A 24319-nucleotide genomic window follows, 5' to 3' on the forward strand; every position below is an offset into this window, starting at 1 on the left:
GTCAATAGAAGGACCTTCCAAACAGGCGCTGAGCTGTTCCTCTGTGAAATGGGTGATTTCAGGAGGAAGTGGGGTCTTTGAAAACAATGGCCGAGGACTGTGTCAGGGACGCCACGAGGGGACTCTGGCTGGGGAGTGCTGCGTATGTGTCTGCGTGTGTATGCGTGTGAAAGGGGTGTAAATGTGTTGGGGAAGAAGATAGAATTGGAATGAATGGTCTAATCGGTCTTTTCTGCCTTTCTCTTCATATTCGAGTAGTGCTTTACTAACAGCAAACAGTTTCCATACACCGCCTCATTTGATCCATATGGTTAAAGCAGGTATTGTAGTTCACATTTTACGGATGGAAATCTAAGGTTCAGAGAACATAAGTAGCTTTTCTGTTGTCATACTGTGGTAGCTGGAGGCTGTGCACCTGGAACCCTGGTTGCCACTTCTAGTCCTGCCCTTTGCCTTCTATGGACCTGCCTTCCCTCCTATTGGCAATTGGATTTCGGGATACTACCTCAGTCCTATGCAGGCATTATCATCTCTGTTCAGAGGTAATTTAGTTCAGAGGAGCACACCCTCAGTGTGTGTGACCGCGAGTTGTGTGAGCATGTGTGTGCTGGTGTGGAGTTAATGACCTTTGGAGTCAGACGCACTTGTGCACAATTCTAAGCTCTGCTGGGGACTAAACCAGATACTGGATATGAGATCCAAATGTCCCTTTGAAAGACAAGGGAAAGCACTGGTTAGTGGGGAAAATGACACTGTCACCACACTCAGCTGTGATTTTCTCAGGTAGACTCAGGAGCTAGTTCTGTTCTTCCTCCAGGTGGACCTCCTGGATGTACAGGGAACTTTTTCAAATGCTACATTTTTATGACTGGGGACATCCCTATAGATCCCTAATAATGTTACACATCTTTCAAGCTCTGAATCAAGCTGATTGTCACTTCAAAGAGAAGCCAGAAAGATCCTTAAATAGTGACACATTGTGTTATGTCCCTGCTCAAAATCCTCCAACAGCACTCAGAAGCAAGTCCAAAATAGTATCTTTGTTTGCACATTCTTAAAGCAGATTTGACAAGATTCGAAGAGTGCCTTGGGATGAAAGTGAGACTGGGAATGGAGAAAGCCAAGAAAGTATCCTGATTGATAGTTACTGTCGGCAAGTGTGGCAATTACTCTCCAGAACTCTGAGGAACTTGTAGAATATGCCTCAGAATTGTTTCACCTAGAGATGACGCTTCTGGGCATTTTTGAGTCCACATCTGTTCCTCATTGGTTGAGGGTTGCCCCTGGTACATGAAAGCTGCCCTGAGTGTGTATTAAGCATGTCCTTTGGTGTAGGACAAAGCTGTCAGGCAGCCAAGTGGAGAGAAGCAGGCTTTTGGGGCGAGGTGCTATCAGCATGGATGGTAAGTCCACCTGCCGATGATATGTCCAACTCTGAACACACTTGAGGCACGTGGGCAGGGCACACAATGTCCTCATGGGTACAAGGACCTCTTCTCAGACCTTGCATCCATCTACCCTCCCCCTTGTCACTCCATTCTGCCCACGTGCTTTTCACCAAAAATGCCAAATAAATCCCCACATCAGGCCTGCCTTTGTTTGCTAGGGCTGCATTCACAAAGCACCACAGACTGAAGGTTAAACAACATAAAGGTATTCTTTCATAATTCTGGAGGCTGGAAGTCCGAGACCAAGGTGTCGGCAGGGTTGCTTCCTTCTGCCTCCTCTCTTCTTGGCTCGCAGATGGCTTTCTTCTCCTTGTGTCTTCACCTTGCCTTCCCTCTGTACATGTCTGTGTCCTAATCTCCTCTTCCTAGAAGAACAACAGTCAGATTGGATCAGGGTTCCTCCTAATGATTTCATTTTAACTTCATTACCTCTTTAATGAGCCAATCTCCAAATACGGGGGCCAGCTCCAAAGACCCCATCTCCTAATACCATCACATTGCGGGCGAGGATTTTAACACATGAATTTTGGGGGGACACAAACATTCAGTCTATAGTAAGAATCTTCTTTGAAAAAACATTTGTTGTAGGTTTTGGGGGACTGTTTTTGCTTTCCAGGGAAGCAAACTTCAATTGTCCAGGGTGCTTGAGAAGCAAATGCTTTCTCCCTTTACTTTCCAACCCCATTTTTCCTGCATAAGAAACTAGACTTCCTAAGTAGCAAGGGAAAGCTAGAATATCAACACCCAGGATAACCGAGTTGTACTGGCTGAGAGGCGAATGCCTCACGTTTTTGTGGTCATAATTTGGGTATGCTCAACGGAGGCAAAATTTCACAGTAAATCTCTCTCTAAAAGAGAGTTCCCTTCTTACAACTCAGAGTTTCGTAAGGAGGAAGAGAACAAGGTTCTGTCCATGCTGTGTTTGGTTGAACAATGCCATGTTGTTTCTCAGGTGGGGCCAAGCCAAGGGTCAGGCAATAAGATGACACGTAGGTGACAGGTAGATTGAGGCTTCTCTAGAATCCATACACACTGTCAGGGGAGGTAACATGCAGGCCGAGAGAATTATATAACCTGCTCTATCTTTTCAGCATAATTCCATGATTGGCAAAATCCAGACATATTACTTGAGCTTAATTTCCATGCTTTCATTGGGGAATGATGAAATACATTGAGTGGTTCTTAAAATCTGATTTGCATTTGTGCCCCTGAGCCAAGAGATATCACAAATGAAGAGGGATTTGGGACTACTGCTATGCTCCTTGTGAATCTTGGTTTGAACGTGGCTGAGAGGGTGTGATGGCTTACAGCTTAACGTCCCCTGCGTTTATGGGCTGGGAGCATGGAAGTGAAGGCCTCTGGAACTATGAGCTCAGCTCGGCATGGGCTGGGAATCTTCTTTGTTGAAGGGAGTCCCCGGAGCACTAGAGCTTTAAGAATGGCTCACACAGCTTCTGTTTTGGAGAAGCTCAAGGTCTTCTGAAGAAGATGGACACTCAGCAGGGAAACACGATGCAATGTAGTGATTACAATGATAGAGACCTAAATAGGGGATTATGGCCAGAGATGGGACTTAACCAGTATGGGAGGGACCAGGAAGTCTTCCTGGAAAAATGATGCGAAAGGATCATGAGGAGCTAAGCAAAAGCATCACAGGCTGAGGTGCCAAGCTAAGCACAGACAAGAAGGTGTGAAACCGTAGGATGGAGGCAGTGACCATAGGAGCTTCTGCCCATAGGTGGGGATGGGAGCAGGTGAGGCAGATGGTGAGGAGATAATAATCCTCACCTCCTCCAGTGACAGGGAGAAGAGAGCACTATTAAGCTTGGGGATGACATGGAGAGATTCAAGTTGCAAATGGAGTATTCTGATGACCTGAGTGGAGGGTGGGTTGGAAGGGGAGAGACTCTAGACAAAGAGCTCAGTTGGGAGTCATTGAGTGCTGAAGATCTTAATGAGATCAGAGGTCACAGGGACGGAGAAGAGAGAGAGACCTTGACTTATATCCCGGGAGTAGCATCAGCTCATCCTGAGCTAAGGGAGAAATGGAGGAGATATTTCCTGCTCCAAGACTTAGGAAGAGGGAACTGAGGATGGCAGTAGACACATGACTCTGAAGTGACTGAAGGAAAAGGTGCAAAGCCTGGTTCTGTGATGCGACTCTAAGACCTTCTGTGTGAGTTGATCAAAGCCTCTAGATTGCTCTTCTCTAGGGGTGACGTTGCTGAGAAAACTAGATGAACTGGCTGGTCCCTGGAGGACCTGATTTTTTTTTTTTCCAGAAGGTGAGCATTGCCACAGAAAAGGCATGCCCCAAAGACCCTTTACGGCTGAAACTTCTTGGAGATCAGGCCAGCAGGAGCGTCAGCAGGAGGCGTGTAGCAACTGGGGCCTGTGGCTGCTTCTCAGACAAAAAGTAAAACTGCCTAGAGGTGGTACAGATGCCAGGAAGGAGGCATGGAATCGCTATTGGAAGCACCGGCACACAGGACCAGTGGGCTGTCGTGTTGAAGAGCATGAGATTTTAATCAGAGTCCTGGGCTCAGAGCTAGACTGTGACACACTGTGTCTGTAGCCTCAATTGTTTTCTTTATTATATTCTGCTCTGTTTTGGACTCATTGTGTTCTTTCCCCCTGAAATTCATATGTTGAAGCCTCACCTCCAATACCTCATAATCTGACTGTATGTGGAGACAGGGTCCTAAAAATGAGCACTGCAGGGTTTTTATCAGGGAAAGTGCCCCCTAATAGGTGAGGGTGGAGTTGTGTTGTATCTTGATCCCTCTAGATACCCAGCAGAATCCTAGGGACAAGGCTCTCTCCTGAGTAGATCCTCGTATTGCTTATTTACTCTTTTATTCCTTCAACAAGCATCTATTGAGCACCTTCTAAGGTCAGGGACTGTGGATACAGCGGTGATTAAACAAGGTCTGTGCCCTGGGGAAGCTTACAGTTCAGTGAAGGGTTTGGTGATCCATGTCTCCTATGGTCCCTTCTGCACAAAAGAGCGGAGTTGAGAAGTTGCAACAGAGACTTCATGGCCACAGGATCTGGCCCTTTACAGAAAAATTTTGCCAACCACAGGTCTGTGGGAAGGTAGACCATTGTGGGACAGCTGGGAATGCTCTCCCAAGTCCTTCCTTTCCTTTCAGGAAACTCTTATTCATCTTGATTTCTCATCTGCAGCATCACCACAGTTGAGCAGCCGTCTCTGATTCTTTCTCTCGCAGGCTACTCCAGGTCTCCTAGACTCACATGCCTTTCTTGTATAACACAGGTCACACTTTATATAATTATTCATTTTCTTGGTGATCATTTGATCCATGGCTGTTTTCCCAGTAAGGCAGCCCTGGTTACGGGCTCAGCACTTCTCTAAGCACTGTCTCTATAGTAACTCATTTAATTCTCCCAACAACCCTATGAGGTAGGTCCCGTTATTATTGCTGTTTTGCTGATGAGAAACTGAGACACAGGGAGGTTCACTAACCTGCCCAAGGTCACTGGGAAATAAGTGATGGGTCAGGATCTGAGCCTTGAATAGTCTGGCTCCCGCCCCAGCTCCTCGAGTCTTGCGTGGCACATGGTGGCTCTTAAACACACGCGTGCTGAGGGGATGGATGATGCAGCTCTCTAGGCCACTGTTATTCTAGGGAAATCAACCAAGCCCTGTGCAGGCGGAGGGATGTGCACGTTTATAGCTGAGATGGGTTGGGTCACAGGAAACTGAGCACATGACCTTCACGTTTTTAATTTGACTAAAGGCCTTCGAATGAGAAACAGAAGACACCTTTTCTTTCCCATTGTCACTTATGGCAGCTTAGGACTCCTGGCATCCCCCACGTGCCATCCCCGAGCCAAGACGATGATCCCCACTTGTCCTCCTGTTTTTCTCATCTGTGAATTTGCAATCAGCCGCTCAAAACCATTCCTTTTTATATTATTATTATTTCAACTCCCTTTCTTCTCCCCCAGAAGCTATCAAGCTTCTGGAAGCATAAAAGCATCTAAGCAATTATAGGAACTGAACTTGAACTCTAAACCTCAGGAGATTCACCCATCACTGAGCTGCAAGGCTCCCTGGGCCTCCAGCTGCAGTAATTTTGTGAGGTCAGCACAGTGTGTCCATGGGGGGACCATATTTTATTTTTCAATCAGGCATGGTACTGTCAAGTATCGCTTAAGTGGCTTGGTATCAGCACTTTTCTTCAGAAAACTGATGAGCTTGGTGTGCATGACGTTTCAAAACCTGTGTGTAAATGTGCCAGTTATCAAGATTTTCCAAAGTCCCAGTTTTCTTCTTCTGAGTGACTTCAGGAGTTTCCTCCAACAGTGATCCCTTGGGCCCTGTTCTGCTTGCAGGCCAGCCTGCGCCTTTTAGCTGTAAATGCACTCTTGTGACTCAAGATTGAAGTAGCCAGAATTAGCCCTGGGGGGTGCAGGTCCGGGGTCAGTGTGTGTCAGGAGTTTGGCTGATAGTGTTCAGGGCGTCTCTCACTTGCAGCGTGGCGGTGCAATTCTATACTGTTTTCAGACTGAGCAGTCTGTGCGGTCCTGGCTGCTTGGGGTCAGGTAATATTTCCTTTCAGGGAGCCACTCTGTTGGCTTTTCAAAGGGTGCTGTTTCTAGCAGAAAGTTCCGTATTTTCACCATGAGCCCTAACCAGTAAAGGAATCTGAGTTTGACAGTGAGAATTTCTCATTTTCCAGGACCTAATTTTCACAACGAGATAGCAACTGAGGATGTGACAGTTCACCTCCCTGGAGGGAAGCTGGTTCAGGACGTGCGACCTGAACATCTGCAGAAACTGATTCCCTTGTCTCATCATTCATCACAGCTGAAGAGACCCTGAACTTAGACGTGCCCCACATATATACTGTGGACTTACTTCTTGGTAGGGTAAGTGTGACATGTAACATCCCAAGATCACAGCCTATGCGGGAGAAAGGGGACTGCATGTGGCCTTACGCTTCATCTGTCTCTTTTTCAAAGGCATCGAAACTGGGACCTGGAGATTTGTTATCTATTAATTCTACGACGGCAACAGCACAATCCCACCAAACCTCAGTCACTCTGTATTTGAGGTCAGAGGCACTTAGAGTTGCAGCTCTAACCAGCTCTTGGCTCTTTTGCTCAGATCTGAGTCCCAAGATGTTAGAGAAGGGCCAGATGAAAGCACTTGGGAAACTAATAGTCCACATGCTGTAGTTGTTACTACTGTGTGTCCCCAAAAATAAGACCTAGCCGAGTCATCAGCTCTAACTCGTCTTTTGGAGCAAAAGTTTATAAAAGACCCGGTCTTATTTTAATATAAGACCTGGTCTTATATAATAAATTATATAATTCATATACTATAATATAATATAATATAATATAATATAATATAATATAATATACTGGGTCATATATTAATTTTTGCTCCAAAAGATGTATTAGAGCTGATGGTCCAATGAGGTCTTATTTTCGGGGAAACACGGTATATGTGAGTGGGTCGTAAACTGTAAGGCACTGTGAATATTTGAGGTATTATTATTTAGGTTATATCTAGGCTATTATTACTTAGATGATTATGATACTACTTAGGTAGTTATCCTCATCATCTAAATAATAGGAACATATAGAATGAATAGGAAAACAGGCTATTTAAGTATAAGATTAATCTTAATTATTTTTTTTCTGTCTCCCCTAAAGGCAGGTGGAAAGTATATTTCCAGTTGTCATTTACAGTATTTACTTAGTGTCCTCAGTATACACGTATGTCACTGTTGTAGCTTTCCCTTTCTTCAGTATCTTTTATCATGGGATTAAGTTCCATGAGGGCAAGGGGGTATCTGATGTGTTCACTGCTCTAGCAGAGAATAGGTGTTTATTACATACCAGTAGAATGAGCTGATGAGATGAAAAATGATCGCATACATTTGTCATAGAATCTGCTTCTCTGGAGGTTTGTAAAGAAAGACTGAGTATCATCCACTGTGATCCAAAATGCAACAGCTTTAGTTTCCCTCAAAATGCCCTCAAATCTTAGGTCAACAAATGACTCTTTTCTGACATTTACTGAACAGCTAAATGTTCAAAGCTCACCATGCCTGGCACACCAGGTGCTTTCATCCCACCCAACCTTGGGAAATAGTGTTAAAATACAGAAGGTGCCAAAAAGATGTATACACATTTTAAGAAAGGAAAATAACTGTATTAAAATTGTAATACTCAATATGTACTGATAACAAAAAATGAATACAAGTCATGTATATACATTTTTTGGCACCCCCAGTATAGTTTTTTTTATTTTTATTTTATTTTATTCGGGTATGATGCAGACAACAGACCAGGAGATGAGCACTGTTGAGAAGGTAGTTTGTTAGTCACAGTTCCCAAGACGAGGGGGCACAATATGCCACGGGCTGTGTGTGTGGGGGCACACAGCACCGCAGTCAGTCAGGAAGCAGAGGGACTAAGGTAAATATGGATAAGAACTTTTATTATGGTTTCTGCGGAACAAGCAAGGCAGAGCAAGCAGGTTTGGGATTAGATAGTTTGAATGATTTGAGGGCACTCTGGGGAACCAGGACTGTCCCTTGTTGCCTGATACTTGGCCCTGAGGTTATTAGGACAGGGAGATAGTGGCCTAGAGTGTGAGACTCCAATGCATAGAGGAGGTGGTTGGGGAAATGAATTCTGGACTCATTGGTTTGCATATGGAAGCCACAGCCCTTTACTACCTCTGGGAATTAGCTAGCCCTAGGAGGAGTGGTCCTTCCAAGGCCCAAGACATCAAATCATCAACAGCACAGAAAATAAAACTATGTGATTAATACAGGAAGATGCTTATTCACATTCTTCATAGGAGGCAAATATGGTTCCTAGAGGCTTAATGGTTTAATGAAGCTCAAATAGCTAGAAAGAAGAGAAAGTAGAATTCAAACCAGTGGACTCTTCCCAATCTACTGTGGGCTGCTTCTGTCAGCCACCGTTGTCCCCTTTGCTTTGTATCAAGAACATTTCTTGCCCAAGAACTGTTCTATTTAGGACTCTCGTTAGTTACAAGAGAGAAACCAAACTTGAATTAGTTGAAATAAATAGGGTTATTTATTGACTCCTATCATGGGAAGGGCAGAGTTGGGGATGCAGAAGGTTATAGTGGGAGCTCTCCTGTTCACATTTGTTTCTCTCTGCATCAATCTTTCCTCGGGCAGACTACCTTTCTTTATAAGGCTGAACTTACAATTCTAGAAGTTTCTAGATGTTTCTCACATTTTCTCCACCTGAGAGGAAAGAAACCTTTTCATACCAGGGAGAACTGTGAATGGCCTGAGTTGGGGCTACTCCATGGACTAATTCTTTTACCCAGAAAGTAAGGTACTATAATTGCCTCTCTTGGGCCAGGGGAAGGGAAGGGAGATCTGTCACCAGAGTCAGTAAGTAATGGGGTGGGGGTCAGATGAAAATATTAGATGTCCACCACAGGAAGATTTGGTAAAATTCAAGTGTGATTCTCAGCTACTCAGTGTCATCAAAATCTTGGATGGTTTGTTGGTTAATCTGAAGCACGTTTACCAGAGCAAACCCCAGGAACATTCCAGCAGTTGTAAAATAGATGGGAAGGAAGAAAATAATCTGTTTCATCACACAGTAGAAAAGTTTTCCTATACATACATACTATGATAAAGTTGAATTTATAAATGAAACATAGTGAGAAATTAGCAACAATAACTAATAACATAGAACAATTATAACAATATACTGTAATAAAAATTATGTGAATGTGATCTCTCTCTTTCTCTCTCTCTCTCTCAACATATCTTAATGTACTGTAGTCACACTTCTTGTGATGATATGAGATGATAAAATGCCTATGTGATGAGATGAAGCAAGGTGACATGATGTAGGCATTGTGACCCAGCGTTACACCACTATTGACCTTTTGGGAACTTAGGGTGAGCCTAGAGATTATGCCATGATAATGTTGATGTCTGAATATCAAGAGCAAACAAGTGGATGGATGGGGAAATTTAATGTTTTTGAACTGAACCGTGGTTGACCACAAGTAACTAAAGCTGTGGAAAGCAAAACCATGGATAAGGGGGGACTGCTGTATTTTAAAGGTTTGTGTGAATTTCTTTTATTTGTCATTTATTTAAATGACAAAAAGGGCTAAAGCATCGAAGTCATACGTGAGAAAATTCAGCTTGTAAAAATAGTCATTAGAGCTGTTACAAAGATGGAGCAGGTCAGCACATCATTGATCGAAATTTAGTGAGCAAAGTTGTGGAAGGTGATGAGTTTTCTCTCATTGCAAGGATTCAAGAAAAGCTTGACCACTTGTAGGAAAATCACAGAAGTTTCCCCAGCATCAGCTTAGTAGGTAGCAGGGAAAAAGTTGAGAATCATAGAATTTGAGTGAGTTTACGCGTTGGTTTGGAATAGGGGCCAACTCATGGTACAGGGAGGGACTAGGCCTTCTTTTGCCTTCCTGTCCCTCCAGGCTGCCTTCCATGATAAGCCCACTCATGCTCAGGATTCAGAAGACCTTGTGACAATTCCCATTAGCACACCTTCCCCAGTACGTTAGTACTGAATGCTTGGGAGGGATGTGTTCCTGAAGACCTCACATAGTCCAAGTCCGACTTCATCCAAGACTATACTTGACCAAAAATGGCAGACATCAAGAAGTCAGTAAGTACTCAGTATTGAATATTGTTGTCATCAGCAGGCCTTTCTTTGGCCATCAGGCCATCAAATGTAACTGCTTTCAGAAGATGCACTGTGATAATAAAATTGCATGGGCTTCAGAATCAGTCCAAATGTATTTCAAGTATTGGCTCAAACGTGTGATAGCTCAATGGCCCAAGGAGAAAGGCTTAACTTTCTCAAGTCTCTGCTTTTCTGTCTGTGTGATGGAATAATAAGACATGTCCCAGAAGGGTTCTGTGTGGATTAACCAAGGTTGTATGTAACGCATCCAGCCGAGAACCTGACCACTGGGGTTAGCACTCTTTTGCCAGACCCCACTGTTGAACGGTACAGTTGTTAAAAAAAAAAAAAAATTTTTGTCTTGTTGAGTAATATCTGTTTACTTAACTTCCATTTCTACCAATGGATCCTGGATACAACACTGCTGTTTTTCTCACTAAGCCATGGAGCTGATATTTCTGCCTCAAGCTCTCATATAGCTCCGTGGGGTGCAACAACTAATATTTGACCATCCTGAGAATTAACATTGAAGCCCTTTTACTTTGTATTTTTAGTGGTGACAGGTACTTAATAAATACAAGGAGTGTTGCATTTTACTACAGAGATGAACATTGGTCAGTGGTACAAATGAATATCTTCTACATTGCATTTCTCCAATTTGAGAATAGCACGCAGTGCATTATAAAAAGATCAATCATTTTGTCATTATGGTCTTCTTTGGCTCCCAACCAGTTTATTGGATTCCTTTAGTTTCAAGTAACAATAAAATAAATTGCCTCTTATATTGAAAGGGAAAATATCATTTTTGAGACAGGATTGAGATTTTATGGCTGAGATAAAAATGAACCCATTGAAAATACAGGTTTCTTATCAATGGTCCAGTGAATTATATGTGGATAAGGGCCATTCCTCCTCTGTACATTGAGGCCTGATACAGTGCCATTTAGGGTTTGATCTTTGAGGATGAAGGCTGAGCATTTTAATTCAAATAGTTCTTGCATTTTGGAGTGAAACAGAATAAAAAAGACAATCTATTCTCATGTCCTAGATTTATCGGTAGAGAAACTGAGGTTCAAGATCACCTCTTGAAACAACCTCTGCCTGCAAATCATCAGGCCAGAGGATTCCTCCTCTAACTTGATCCAACACTTACAATTACAGACTCTCGAAGTCTTAAAGCTAATCTGCAGGCTGGTGATATCTGGTCATAATTATGCCGCTGAAGAAATGGGGAGGTCAATGATTCTTCAAAGTCACATGGAAAGTTACCTGCAGATTTGGAGGCAGGAGTCTGCTAAATTAAAACTTTTCAAGATTATCTCGTTTCCTGCCACTGTGCTATGGAATATGAACAAATGCAGCAGAGAAATAAAATATTGTCCTTCTGGAAGAAGTTACAATCTTAGAAGACAAGATACCTTAGGATTGTCTCCAAGTGCAGAAGAACTAAGAGACAATAATATCTTGTGTTGCCTCCCTAGTTCCCCATTTACACGTCTGCATTCCATGACCTTGGAGATCCCTCCTCTCATCTCAGCTCTACTTTTTATCTCACAGAATTGTAGTTGTTCAGCTAACTTTTCTGTTTATCATTTGTTTTTATATCCTTTGCGTTTGGCAAGTCAGTGTCTCACTCTTTTCAATCTGTAAACGTTAGGATTCGAAGCTACTGAAAATATGGAAATGTCAGAAATTCAGAACACTTTGAGGACAAAGAAGTGAAGAAGCAGCTTATACAACTTGATATGTTCGAGCGCGACTTTCTCACCTTGGCCTCTCCCTGCCCTTTCCTTCTCTCTTAAATTTGCAATGACATTTTAATTAAAAAGTTGATAAAAATCAAACGTACATAATAAGCTCAGGAACATTTAACATTTGTAGATGGAGGCTGCATTTTTACTCAGATGGAGCCTCCCAGCTTGTATGATTCATTTGTGGGAGTTGTATGTGAGAGCTGCGGGAGAGAGAGTCTTATAAGAAAATGATGAGTGAAATCATTCTTTTCAGAGAATAAGGAGAGTTGCAGCTGAGGTGGGAGAGAGTCTCCCCCGGCCTCAGCAAGCCCTTGTGAGTGACCACAGAAGGGCGAGGCCAGAGTCAGTGACATTGGTGGGAATCGGCTTTCTCTGGGGGGACACAGGAGACATTTGGTCCAATCCCAGAACCAGCTTGACCTCGTTGGGATAAACCATCATATTGGTCTTGCGGACGTTAGCAAGACCTGCCTACATCAGCTGTAGTCAAGGCAGTGGGAGCAGAAACTACAGACAAAAGGCTGCCCACTGGGCCAGCAAGAAGGGATGGACCTTGGCACTTAGGCCTGCAGCAGGAAACCAATAACACCCACCAAAAAGAAATTTTCAACGAGCAGCCTGGATCTAAGAGAGAAAGGCAGATGACAGGTAGGGAGGCAGCAGCAGCAGTCCCAGTAATTCTGATGTAAGGGGTGAGGAGGGACACAGAGTGGAATGTATGTTTGTTACCCTTGGGACTGTCACCCACTCCCTGACCATCTCCCTAGGCTTACGTGTCCAGGAGACTCAAGAGTTATGGAAGAGAGTGAGGGAGCGAGGAAAGAAAATGAGACAGAATGAAGAAAGGGTGGATCATTATGTGGAACTTCCTATCTACAAAACACTATGATTGGTTAAAACAAAATAGCAACAAAAATCTGTTTGTTCTAGGCATGGTACTGGACACAGGGGACAGACATAGTGGGACAAAGCCACATGGATCTACGCACACCTTGCTCTTAGCTCTTAATGTTATAATTGTCTATTTGCTTGTCTTTCAAAAGAGACTGATTTCCTCTAAGGCAAGCTCCTGCCTTTTGCATCAATGGGTCTGCACCATCTAATTCAGTCTCCTTGCATGGGACGACTACTTAACTTACTGTGCAAACTGAAACACTCTTGAGAGTGAGATGGGTGGTATTAATGATTACACCTGGACAATAGGCCTAAATGGGGACTGCAAAATGAAGAGGTATCGCTCGGTAAATGTATTTTCAAAGAATGAATGCACCTTGGGCTAATTCTTTGAGGTCACGGCAGAACTGGAAACACTTGAAACTTGAAACTGAGCTAGCCAGCTAGCAGTTGACAGCTGAAGGCATTTTGACTCTTTAATTTCGTGCCAGGTGAGACACCTTATCATTGCGCATTGTTGGGTTGTGAGTTCAGAAACCCAGAGAAAGACAGATGTGTGTGAAACTTGGCATTCTGTAGCCATCCAGAGAATGACAAAACCTCCTTCTCAGGAGAAGCATGCTAAAAGGGTCTGTTTGTGGGATCTTTCTGGGCATCCTGGGGCCCTCAAGGGTGGTATGTGTATCCTGAGCTCACATCAGACTAACTGCAGAAAGACAAAACAGAAATGCCAAACAAGGAAAGTGAGAGGGAATGACTATCCCAGCTGGAGACAATGACTAATTTAAGTGAGGCAGGAGGAAAACTTTTTCTGTTTAATTAATTTTTTTTTTTTTTTTTTTTTGGCCAAAGTCTTTTGCACGACTTCAGAACATTCTATAATACACTGGCATGCAACTTGGCACTGTCAGAAGAGACCTGTGAGAGAAAGGGAGTGCAGTAAGAAATGGAACCAGAATATCACTGCTGAGAGCCTGGAGATACTTTCTGGAATTTTCTACCCCTGAGGTAAATAGGGAGATAAAAAAAAAATTAAAGAAGGTAACTTTGGATTATTTTAGTGTAAAATGAAAGTGCCCATTGATGACCAAAAACCTCACTCTTTCTAGCTCAGGTTTGGCCCTTTCTCCAAGTCTTGTTTTCCTACCCACAGAACTAAGAGCCTGTGTGTGGTCACCAAAGCCTTACTGTGCCTTCAGCATTTCATACAACAGCTCTGAGTTAGATATGTGAGAGCTTCAAAGGAGGAGGCCACTCATTCATTGCCAGTTCAACAGAAAAAAAGGTGAGGAGGGTGTTTTCTATTTTTTTAGAGCAGTCGTGGCCTGCACTGACTCAGAGGCTGGACATCCCAGGTGTCGTGCGGGGTGACAGGCGGGGTCTCTGCTCCCGCTCCCCATACAAGAACGCAGGATATGGTGAGGCCAAAAAGGAACACCCACGGAGCCATAGGTAGGGGAGTCATACCACTATATTCTCTCTGGCGGCACTATACTCTCAATGGAGGCTGGATCCACACTGTCCGCAAACCGCCATCCACATTTGCCAGCCCAGCCGCCATCTTCTTGCTAGCCCCCATTCTTTCTCTCTTCTCTCCTCCGCTAGCGTAGCCACAGCAGTTATATTGTGGCCAATGGCTCACTGGTTACAGCTGACGGCCAACTAGCCACAGCTGATGGCCATGCAATCACAGTTGATGGCCATTTACTACCTGAGCCAGGCACCTGTCTATGTGAGGCCGAGAGCCTGGAAACTACTTTCTGGGGCTCTGCCCCCACACCAGGGCATGTCAGAGGATGACAGCGTCCTTTGCCTAAGGAGCTCTGCGGTTTGCATCTGCAGAGAGTGGAGGTGGCCGCATCTTGTGCTCACACCCCTTCCCCAGTTCTCTCCTCCCCTCCCCCCCTCCCCTCCCCTCCCCTCCCCTCCCCTCCTCCTCTTCTAGGTTACACATGCGATCTTGCAGCCCTCTGTGGACATGCTTCTCTTCCCTCCCTCCCATGCTACAGAGCCCACGGTATGTACAGCCTTGGGTTGCTAGGCAACTTTACTGTGGTGTGTGTCTGTGCTATGTGAGTGTGTTATACATGTGGTATATATACACACATGTGTCTTATGTGCTTTACACACATAATGCATTTGATGCATACGTGTATATGTGTATATGTGCACGTGTGGTGAGTCTTTGTGTTGTGCATGTGCTGTGTGCCTCTTGTATGATGTGAGCACTATGCATATGATGTCTGTTGTGTATGTGTTTTAAGTATGTTGTGTGTATGGTACACATGTGGGATATGTTATATATGTGTGCCAGTTCAACAACAGCTGATATATGCACGTACACATGTGTACCATATGTGTTATGCATGTGATGTGTATTTTAATGTATCCTTACAAGTTTAATGTATGTTGCATGGATGATATGCATGTGATGTGTGTTGTATATGTGTTTTATATGTGTTGTGTGTGTTTCATGTGCTGTGTGTTTTGTGTTTGTTGTAGCATGTGCTCTGTGTATCCTTAGGAATGTTGAATCTCCTTATGTTAATCTCCTGTGCGGGGTGTGCTCTAGTTTATCTGTTTCTCTTCAGCTTTGGGGGCCTGATGGGATGACATGTCTCCAGCTATTTCTGAGCAGTTCAGAAGAGGGCAGGACCCCTGAGTGAATGAATGAATTACTCTTCCTGGGTAAATAACTGCTAGGTTTCTCTTAGTTTATCAGCTATTTCACATCCCCAGAGCTCTCCCTGGAGCCACCATCTTCTCTCAGTTGTCACACATCGGTCTTTACTTTCACACCGAATTGTCAATTCTCACTCTCTCTGCATCCTCCTCAACTTTCCAGTCATTTCTTAAACTATGGAGATCTGTCCCTCCCCATCATGAATATGGCCTCCTGGTGGTTAACAAAGAACAAACTGCCAAATGCACTGGACGCCTTTCAATTCATTTATCACGATTAAACAGTTGTAAGCATTGATGAACATTTCCTCCTATTGGAAATTCTCTCCGCTTCTGACTTCTGCAACAGAATATTATCGTGCTATTCCCCCTGCTTCCCCAGCTGCTCCTTAATCTTCTCCATCCCACCCTCTTCTTCAGCCCATTTTTAAAATGTTAGTTCCCAGCATTCCACTGTGGTCCTCATATTTCAGTCTACTCACTTTCCCTGGCTGATCACATTTACATATTCAACCTCAATTACCTCCTTATGGATGAGCCCCAAATGTCCAGGCACAGCCAAGACCCCTTCTGGCTGCAGACCTGAGGTCCTGCCTCCCCCTTGGATGGTGCTCTCTGCATGTATTCCCAGGTACCTCCAGCAGGATCTGCTCGGAGGCTACCTCTCCTCGTCTCTCTTAGGTGTGTCACCAGCACCATTGTACATACTGCCATCCCCACCAGAAAGCTGAGAGAGGTTCTCCCCTTCTCTGAGGGGAGAGTAATATTATCCTTAGAGGAGTGTTGTGCGGATAAAATGGGATTAGCAAAACAAATCAATTTAATACATCACCTGGCTTTCGGTAGGTATTCAGAAAATATTTCTTTCATCTCTTAAAAATGTGCCATGGAAGTTCATTGAGTCAGAGATCATCTTCAGATGGGCATTTTCAGATATGAGTTTAATAAAAAGGTAAGTAAATTCCACTATTTAAATTACAAAACAAGAAGAGCGAGGCCTATCTGTCCATCAATACACGGGTTGGATGGCACTTTTATAAGCTCTCCTTTCCTGCTGTTCAGGAGTCTGTGGAGTTGAGGATGGGCGGGCTTAGTGTTCCCAGCTTTGCAGACAAGCACGCTGTGTTTCCAGGGGGCTCAGTGACTTCCCCCCATTCACTCAGCTGGTTAGCGGCAGAGCTGGGACTTGAACTTAATCCTCCCAATCCTATGTTCTGCCACTTGTGACCTGGCGAGTATAAGGCAGGTGGTGTGACATTGTCCAGCTAGCCAGATTGACAGGTGACTACTGTTTCTGAGCTCAGAGAAGAGGTCAGTGTCTGAACTAGGAGGGTCTAATCCCCATAAGGAGCCTTGGAGAGAATGAAGTTTAGGACAGCTTTTAAGAAATGGACATAGATTGGGGAAGAAGAATCATGGGGGCACGCAAAGCAGGTGATGTGACACACAGAAAGGGATAGGTGAAGGAAGATCCTCGGGAAGGTGAATCTGCCAGACAGGTTATGTGGATTATCTTGCCCATCTCTCAGTGAGCCCGGGTGCCAGAACAACTCAGCACAACCTGCGGAACACACATTTTCGAGTTTGTAAAATGAAATCATATACATGACATGATCTGATGTGGGCCTTGCAAACCCTGATGTTTGAATTATTAGTATTAGTATTATTCTTCTTTCACAGGTCAGGAAAGTGTAAGATTTAAAGTGGGGATTTTGTTAATGGTCATGTTCCACGGTTAACTAGCAGAGACCATGGACATGAATCTAGGAGGGTACACCTGAAATCTTTTTAGCTTGCTGACGATGCCACATCTGGTTTTAGTCCTTATTCTCTCCTCTAGGGAAAATCCTGAACTTAAGTCTCTTTCACAGATGTTGATAATAATAACCATCCTACCTACTCATGGCATTGTTTGTGAAATCCGTATTGACAGTGAACGTGGAAGTGCTTTGTAAGGTCCAATGCAGTGTACAGATTCAGAGGGTATTAGTATGTTTTCATTTCTGCTGCCTTTCTGCCTCGTGCCTTTCAGCCTTATCGTGTGGAGGCGCCATTTTCCTCTGCTGACAACACAAGGCTGGTGGCATGAATGAGCTGAGCCCGCTTCAGCCATTAGCACAGTGTCCTCCATTCCTGCACAAGAGCTCTGGCTGATTGCACTGCTGTTCTCAGATCAGAAATGTCAGAAAGTCAGTGTGAAAAGCCGGATCTCATGGGCTGAGCTCCTCTTTGGGCAGAGGAGGGCATGCCGGTTTGCAGTGGTGAAATGCAGCGTGCCCAAGGTCATGGAGATGGCTAATGGAAAAGCCATTTCTAATAAACTGTCTGTGTTTTTCTTTTCGAGACCTTTAGCCTCTCTTTAGGACTTTTTTGTTCAAATAATTGTATTCCAACCAAGAAAAAGAAAGGATACTTGGACCCTTTGTTTTACTCCTAACTTTCTTTCCTGTGGTCCAGGTCCATGCAGGGGGATGGCAGGGAGGGAACACTGATTAATCACATCACCTCTTGGAAGAGTATGTTAATTAAGGGCTTTGTTTTGTTTTGTTTTGTTTTTTCGGTTAGTATCAGCATTTTGGCAAAGGTAACAGGCTTCTGGCTGGTTCTATGAAAGGAGAAAAATAGAGAGAAAAAGAGGGGAGAGATGAGACACCAGATTCCAATGGCTTAAAGGAATGTCTGAATAACAATAATAACTGACATTTGTTGAACATTTAGTGTGTGCCTAGGTGTGTGCTGTACAAAATCTTAGCTAATCCTTGGGAAAACCCTTGAAGCAATTAGTATCGTCTTTATAGAAAGAAGCTTAGCCTGAGTGAGGTTAAGTGACTTTGGGTAACATGACAAAACAGTAAAAGGAAAAGGTGGGATTTGAACCTGGGCCATCCAGTGCCAGAGCTTTTGTGCTCATGCATTACACTACCAAGCGCAAGAAAGGGAGAAGCATTCCTGTTGGGATGCCAGAATGTTCAGGTAATCAAAGCACCCATGATGTTAGTAGCTGATATGGGTAGAAGGAGCCATACAGAAGATGATCCAGAGGCCCCAGTGATTCACTTATTCTTTTGTTCGACAGGCACTGTCCTATGGGTTACAGATTTTAAGCCAATGACATACAGTTCCCAACTATGCTTAACTTAATCTTTGGCTCTTTGTTAGCTATGGCAGGCAGAATTCTAAGATGACCTCAATGAGCCTCTCCCTTGTTTAGTCTCTTCTCCTTTGATATGAGAGAGAGAGAGTGATGGCTGTGAGGGCAGATACCAGGTACGGGATGTATCCAGAGACACAGAAAGCACAGGAAACTTGATGAAACAAAATCCCTGATGGAGATGGGAGATGAGACTGAGAACTTGGGCTGAGAGTAAAGAAGAGATCATCTGTGAACCGAGGCCTGACTGCTTTGCCAGCATTCTACCACTAAGTATGACTGAAATGGGGGAAGACCACCAAGAATGGGACTTTGCAAGCCACTTGGCTTTGTTATAAAATCTGCAGGTTTAATGTTGATGTGTATATTTGTATACTTTCTGATCATTAGCCTCTAAATACAACCTTAACTCCAAGGTAATCGCCTGGTGGACTTTTCAGCCTCCTCAAAGAACTGTCTTCTCTTTCTCCTGGCATGTGCTAGGTTGCTTTTCATTCACTCCTAGCAGTTAGGCATGGCTGTGTGACTTGCTCTGGCCTGTGATAAGTCAGTGCGTCACTTCTGGGAAAGCACTTTAGAACCAGTTCACAATGGCTATGTCACCTTGCCCTCTGTCACTGTAATCTGTAGGGGTTTAGAGAGGGCTGCTCTGACAGCCTGGGTTCTGGGGTGAGAACCGCGCAGAGCAGTCTTCAGCTAATCCGTGGTGGGCATTTAGTGTGACCGAGAAATATATTTCTGTGGCTTTAACCCTTTGGGATTTGTGGGTTGTTTGTTATTGCAGCATGATCTCGATCATCCTAACAAATAGAACACACAAGTGAATAGCGTTGGGCTCCCCATGAGTGAGGCATTCCCAGACTGGCTGAAGGACACCAGGCCAAGTGCAGAGAGCTATTGAAAGAACAGCAACAAAACAGAAACACAACAAAACCAACAGTAGCTCTGCCCCTCGCTCTCCGGGTATCCATGGCAATCATAGTCACTGGGAGGGTTGCGTTGGCTGTTCTAAGAACTCACTGTTCTCTAAAAGCAGTCTATCCACATTTCCCATATCATTTCTCTACAGCTTTTCCTTAGGGTGGAAGAACATTCTATTGGCTGGGTTTATGATGTGCTGCCTCACTCCCTCTGCCCTGAAGTGAAGTTGAATTATAAAATAAGGCCAGCCTTATCTTGGGCAGCCATGCAACAATGGCATCTGGAGGTGAGTGTTGAAATATGTCTTGGGGCTTTGGGAAATGTTTTCAATTCAACATTCTGTGATCAGCATCCAAAGATTCTTGATAGTGTCCTTTAGAAGTCACTGGATAGAAACAGAAAAAGAAAGAAAGAAAGAAACACCCTTGCACTCAGATGCCTCAGACTAGCTAATAAACACACAAATGTCTAGACAATGATTTCTGGACTCAGTAAGGATAATGACAGTAATTATGAATATATAACATATATAATATTAATAATTAGTATAATCATGTATAATCATATCTGGATATCTGAAGACCTGGAGTTCCAGCTCATCAGAAACCAGCTAGGAAATATTGGGCAAATAGCTTGGCTTTCTTTCCATTTCTCTGACCCACAGAAGTTTGTATTCCAGAGACCTGAAATCTGAGGGTTCACTCTTACAATGAAATGCCCTCTGCCTGCTCCCACTCCATTAAAGGGGCTCTTCTTAAGTTTGTTGCATAGACATTTCCAACATGTCAGGCTAATGGCAGAGGCAGGGGACAGACCACTTCAATGACTATCTCTGGCCGCAGCCCAGAGTGATCCTTTGTGTATTAATTACCGATTGGTGTATAACAAGTTACATCAATAATGGACCTTTCTTATCTCATAGTTTCTGTGGGGCTGGAATCCAGGTACAGCTTAGCTGGGGTCATCTGGGCTCTCAGAATCAATGGCTCATCCAGGGTTTCAATCATCTCAAGACTGAAATGTAGGAGACATGCATCCAAGCCTATGCATATAGTTATCAGCAGGGCTCCATTCCTGCTGAATGGACTTCAGTCTAAGACCGAGGCCTTCAGTTTCTTGCTGGCCCTTCCTTGCCATGTGGTCATCTCAGTAGGGCACCTGACAACATGGCGACTGGCTTCATCAAAGTGGTAAAGTGAGGAGAGAGAGAGAGATGAGGAGACAGAGAAAGTCACCACTTTTGTAGTCTAATCTCAGAAATTTCACCTGATGACGTTTGCTGTATTCTGTTCTTTAGTGTTAAGTCAGTAGGTCTGGCACATTCTCAAAGGGAGGAGATTACACACGGAGGTAAATACCAGGAGACGAAGATTACTGAGCCATCTCAGAAGTCTGCCTATCACAGCTTGCAAGCCAGGTATGTCTTTGAAGTTTTGTGTTGTATTTTTAAAATGTATGTACATTTGCATTTTATGCTAAATTATATATATGTCTAATTTAATAGAAGAGTAATAGTTTAAATTACTTATTATCTGAAAAATATATTCTAGGAACATGTACCTTGTTTATCCCACAACAATCAGTGTGCCAGCTTGCAGGCATACATTCTGATTGGAGTAGCATGGACTTGGGTCATTTCCTGATATGTTCAATACCAATTTCATCATTTATATAGAAGAGGAAACGGAGGCCAGAAAGAGGCAGTACCCTCCTCAAGGGCACCACTACATTGCTAGTCACATAAGATATCCTCAAAGTGTCCATTGCGTGGATTCTTCTTAATGTGGGAAGTCTTGCTCCTGAGGCTCCTGTTACCTAGCAGAAAGCATTCTTTTTCATTACAGCCCCATAAAGCGATCTCTCACTCTCCTCCATGGCTTCGCCCAGTACCTCATCTTTGCTCTCCTGATTTATGGTAACAAGCACCAGACAAATCCCTTGACTCCAAGTTCTTTTCCATTTCAGTACATTCTCTTCCCTTTAGCCTGGGTAGGTTTTTTATTTTATTTTTATTTATTTATTTTTTTTATTATTATTATTTTTTAAAAGCACACCTAATTCCTCTACTGAAAACCCACCAATCTCTCCCCATTTTCTTCAAATGTGTCCAATTCCTTAGTTAGGCCAATAAGGGTCTTCATGACAGGGTTCCTGGCTGAGTCTGTGTGTCCATCACATCCCGGTCTTTGGCATGAATCCTGCTTTTCACCGAGCTGCCCTCCTTGAACATTTGGGACAAAGCAGCACAGTTTTCAGCCTCTGTGCCTATGTCCTTGCTCTGAGTCACTTTTCCTTGTGCCTCTTCTTTTTTCTTCCTCATCCGTCAGGATTTATCTCAAGCATCACGTTCTTGGGAATCTTTCCTGTGGCCCTTCTCTCTCAGACTGAATCCTTAGCTATGCTCAGTATTCTCCCTTCGCTTCCTAACTGCCCTTATTCCTTAGAGTTTCAGTGTTGCTTGCAGAGCAGGTGCTGACAACCACAAGTCTCAACAACAGCCACACAGCAATGAACTTTCTGGGTATCATTTATTGAGTTGTTATGGCACCTCAAACACTGTGTTAAGTTTCTCTCACAATAACTTTAAGAGTATATGAACTTTATGAGGGCAGTGATGTTCAGAGCGGGTAAGGTTCACCAGGTGTCCCAGCCAGTCCAAGGTGGAGGCGGGATGTACTCTAGGCCTGTCTCATGTTCTCTGTCTTAATGAACATCTGAGCTTTAGAGTGTTGAAGCACTTTATCAGGTGAAGCTGAATCAGCCTGATCTTTAGGACATTGTCTCCAGAATATTCTTGTGTGTACCCTGTGATTGACAAAATGTGTGCGACCTTCACTAGAACCCAGAAACTTTTACTTTTCCTCATTAAATCTGAGGATTAATTGGAAATGGCTCCAGGAGCATGACATGGGTATCGCACAGAGCTAGTCTGCTGCTTGTCTCTAGAAAGCCTTTATAATTGCCTTGGAAATCCTCAATGACCTGGTCTCTACATCTGGATTTTGGGTTTCGGGTGTTTACAGCATGATTCTCATACCCTAGCATGGATCTGCAGTGCTTGCTAGAATGTAGATTACTGAATCCCTAAGGTTTCTAAGTCAGTCGTCTGTGATGGGGTCTGAGAATTTTCACGTCGAACATTTTTGCAGATGACATTGCTGCTACTACTTGTCTGTGGACCATGTGTCACTTAGAGAAAACCAAAGGGAGCCCATGGTCCCACCCCATGGGAGTTAGCTTGGGCACTCTTCCTCCCACTTGGACATGTGGCAACCACTCTCCATTCCCTCATCCCAGCTGCCTTGTTTTCCTAACAACTCAGAGTGAGTTGTAGGGTCATCTCAGATTCTATTCATTGCTTCACATTATTATTATCTAAACCTGGACTGTTAAAAAATTTCTTAAGTGGGACAATAAACATTCTTATTGTTTGATTCAAATAATTTACTTAGAGCATCTATTAAAATACCCTGAGTGAAACAGGCATGTACATGAGCTTCTGAAAAGTCCCATTTCCTTCTCCATTCTCCATTCACCAGAGCTGTGACTATACTTTTCTTCCTGCCTCCTATTAAGTGAGGGAGAGTCTCTTCCTCTGTCTCAGATGGGTGTTTGGGATCTCTTCCCTCCAGCCTTGTTGAAGTTCTTATTCCATCAATTGACCACTTCAAGTCCCATTCTAACAGCTTGTCCTTCCTTATCTTGCCCTCTTCAGCATAGAATCATGTTCAAGTTTCTCCATCCTTAAAATGAAATCCTGAAGATGCTCTTCTTTGCCACTTCAACTGCGAGACTGGAGAAAAATCTTGACAACCAGACTCTCTACAGCCCATAAATTGTTGACATTTCTGAGGGGATTCATAATTAGGAAGAAGAGTCGTAATAGTTTCAGACATAGCAATATTGACCTCTTTCTCCTGGAAAGAAACAGGAAAACTGCCAGATTAGCAAATGGCGGGGACGTAGGAACACACTATGTTTACATGATCTGTGGTTATGTACAGAACATGCTGAAAGATATTGGCAGGGGTTTCAAGAAGAGGTAAGGTCTCTGTTTACTTTCCCTTTGTAGACTTGTTCAAGAACAACCCTCTTATTTAAATCTAAAATATCTTTGTTTTTAAAAGCAAACCAAAATGCATCTGCAGGGTTTGCTTGAAGCCAGGCATTGCTCCTGCATTTTACAAGCATAGATATGTGAGGTACTTCTTGAAGGAAACTTAAAGAAATGTGAGTTAACACTGAGGTGCTTCGATCCAATGAGTCATGTCAATTGTTAGTCCCCATCTCCCTCCCTTCTCATTTAGGCTATCAGAAAGAATTGACAACACACTGTCTCCAATTCTCGATGTCCAGTTTTAAATTGGCTGCAATCTATTCTTTACCCACAAAGGCAGTACTGACAACCTTGGGAGAGTTCAGAAATAACCTCTTAATTTTCAAATTTAGTAGGTTTACGTCACCTCCTCATTTCACCTAATTGACCTGCACCATTCAATACCATTGACTATTCGCTTCCTCAGAAAACTGTATTTTCCCTCTGCCTTGCCCCTTCTCCTTTGACTTTGGTCCTTTCTTCTGCCTGTTCCCAGTCTTTGTGAGCTGCTTCTCATCTTTTCCTGCCCATCAAATGTTTGTTTTTCCCTGGGTTTTCTCCCTAGCGCCTTATTACTCTGTGTGAAATTCCTGGGCAAACTCTTGTGGCTTTCACTTCCCCAGTGACCTTCCTTTCAGTCCTGGTCACTCTCTAGGTCCTAGTTTACCCTCAGAGGCATTTT

General features: G+C 43.6%; 1 long non-coding RNA gene across 14 annotated transcripts in view; it reads left to right on the forward strand.

Moving 5' to 3' along the window:
* The window catches only part of LOC109452126 (uncharacterized), a 401284-nt gene that overhangs the window by 353349 nt on the left and 23616 nt on the right, over positions 1-24319 (forward strand). For 12 of the 14 annotated variants that reach the window (XR_012492636.1, XR_012492651.1, XR_012492664.1 and 9 more), the window contains 3 exons: positions 6155-6344; positions 19690-19827; positions 20839-20958. This is a non-coding gene — a long non-coding RNA (uncharacterized LOC109452126). Of the gene's footprint in view, positions 1-6154; positions 6345-13639; positions 13796-13940; positions 14073-14732; positions 14805-19689; positions 19828-20838; positions 20959-24319 lie in introns of all 14 variants that reach the window. The other 2 variants (XR_012492644.1, XR_012492645.1) reach the window with 2 other exon arrangements.

This window comes from Rhinolophus sinicus, linkage group LG02, assembly GCF_036562045.2.
Source record: "Rhinolophus sinicus isolate RSC01 linkage group LG02, ASM3656204v1, whole genome shotgun sequence".
NCBI lineage: Eukaryota > Metazoa > Chordata > Mammalia > Chiroptera > Rhinolophidae > Rhinolophus > Rhinolophus sinicus.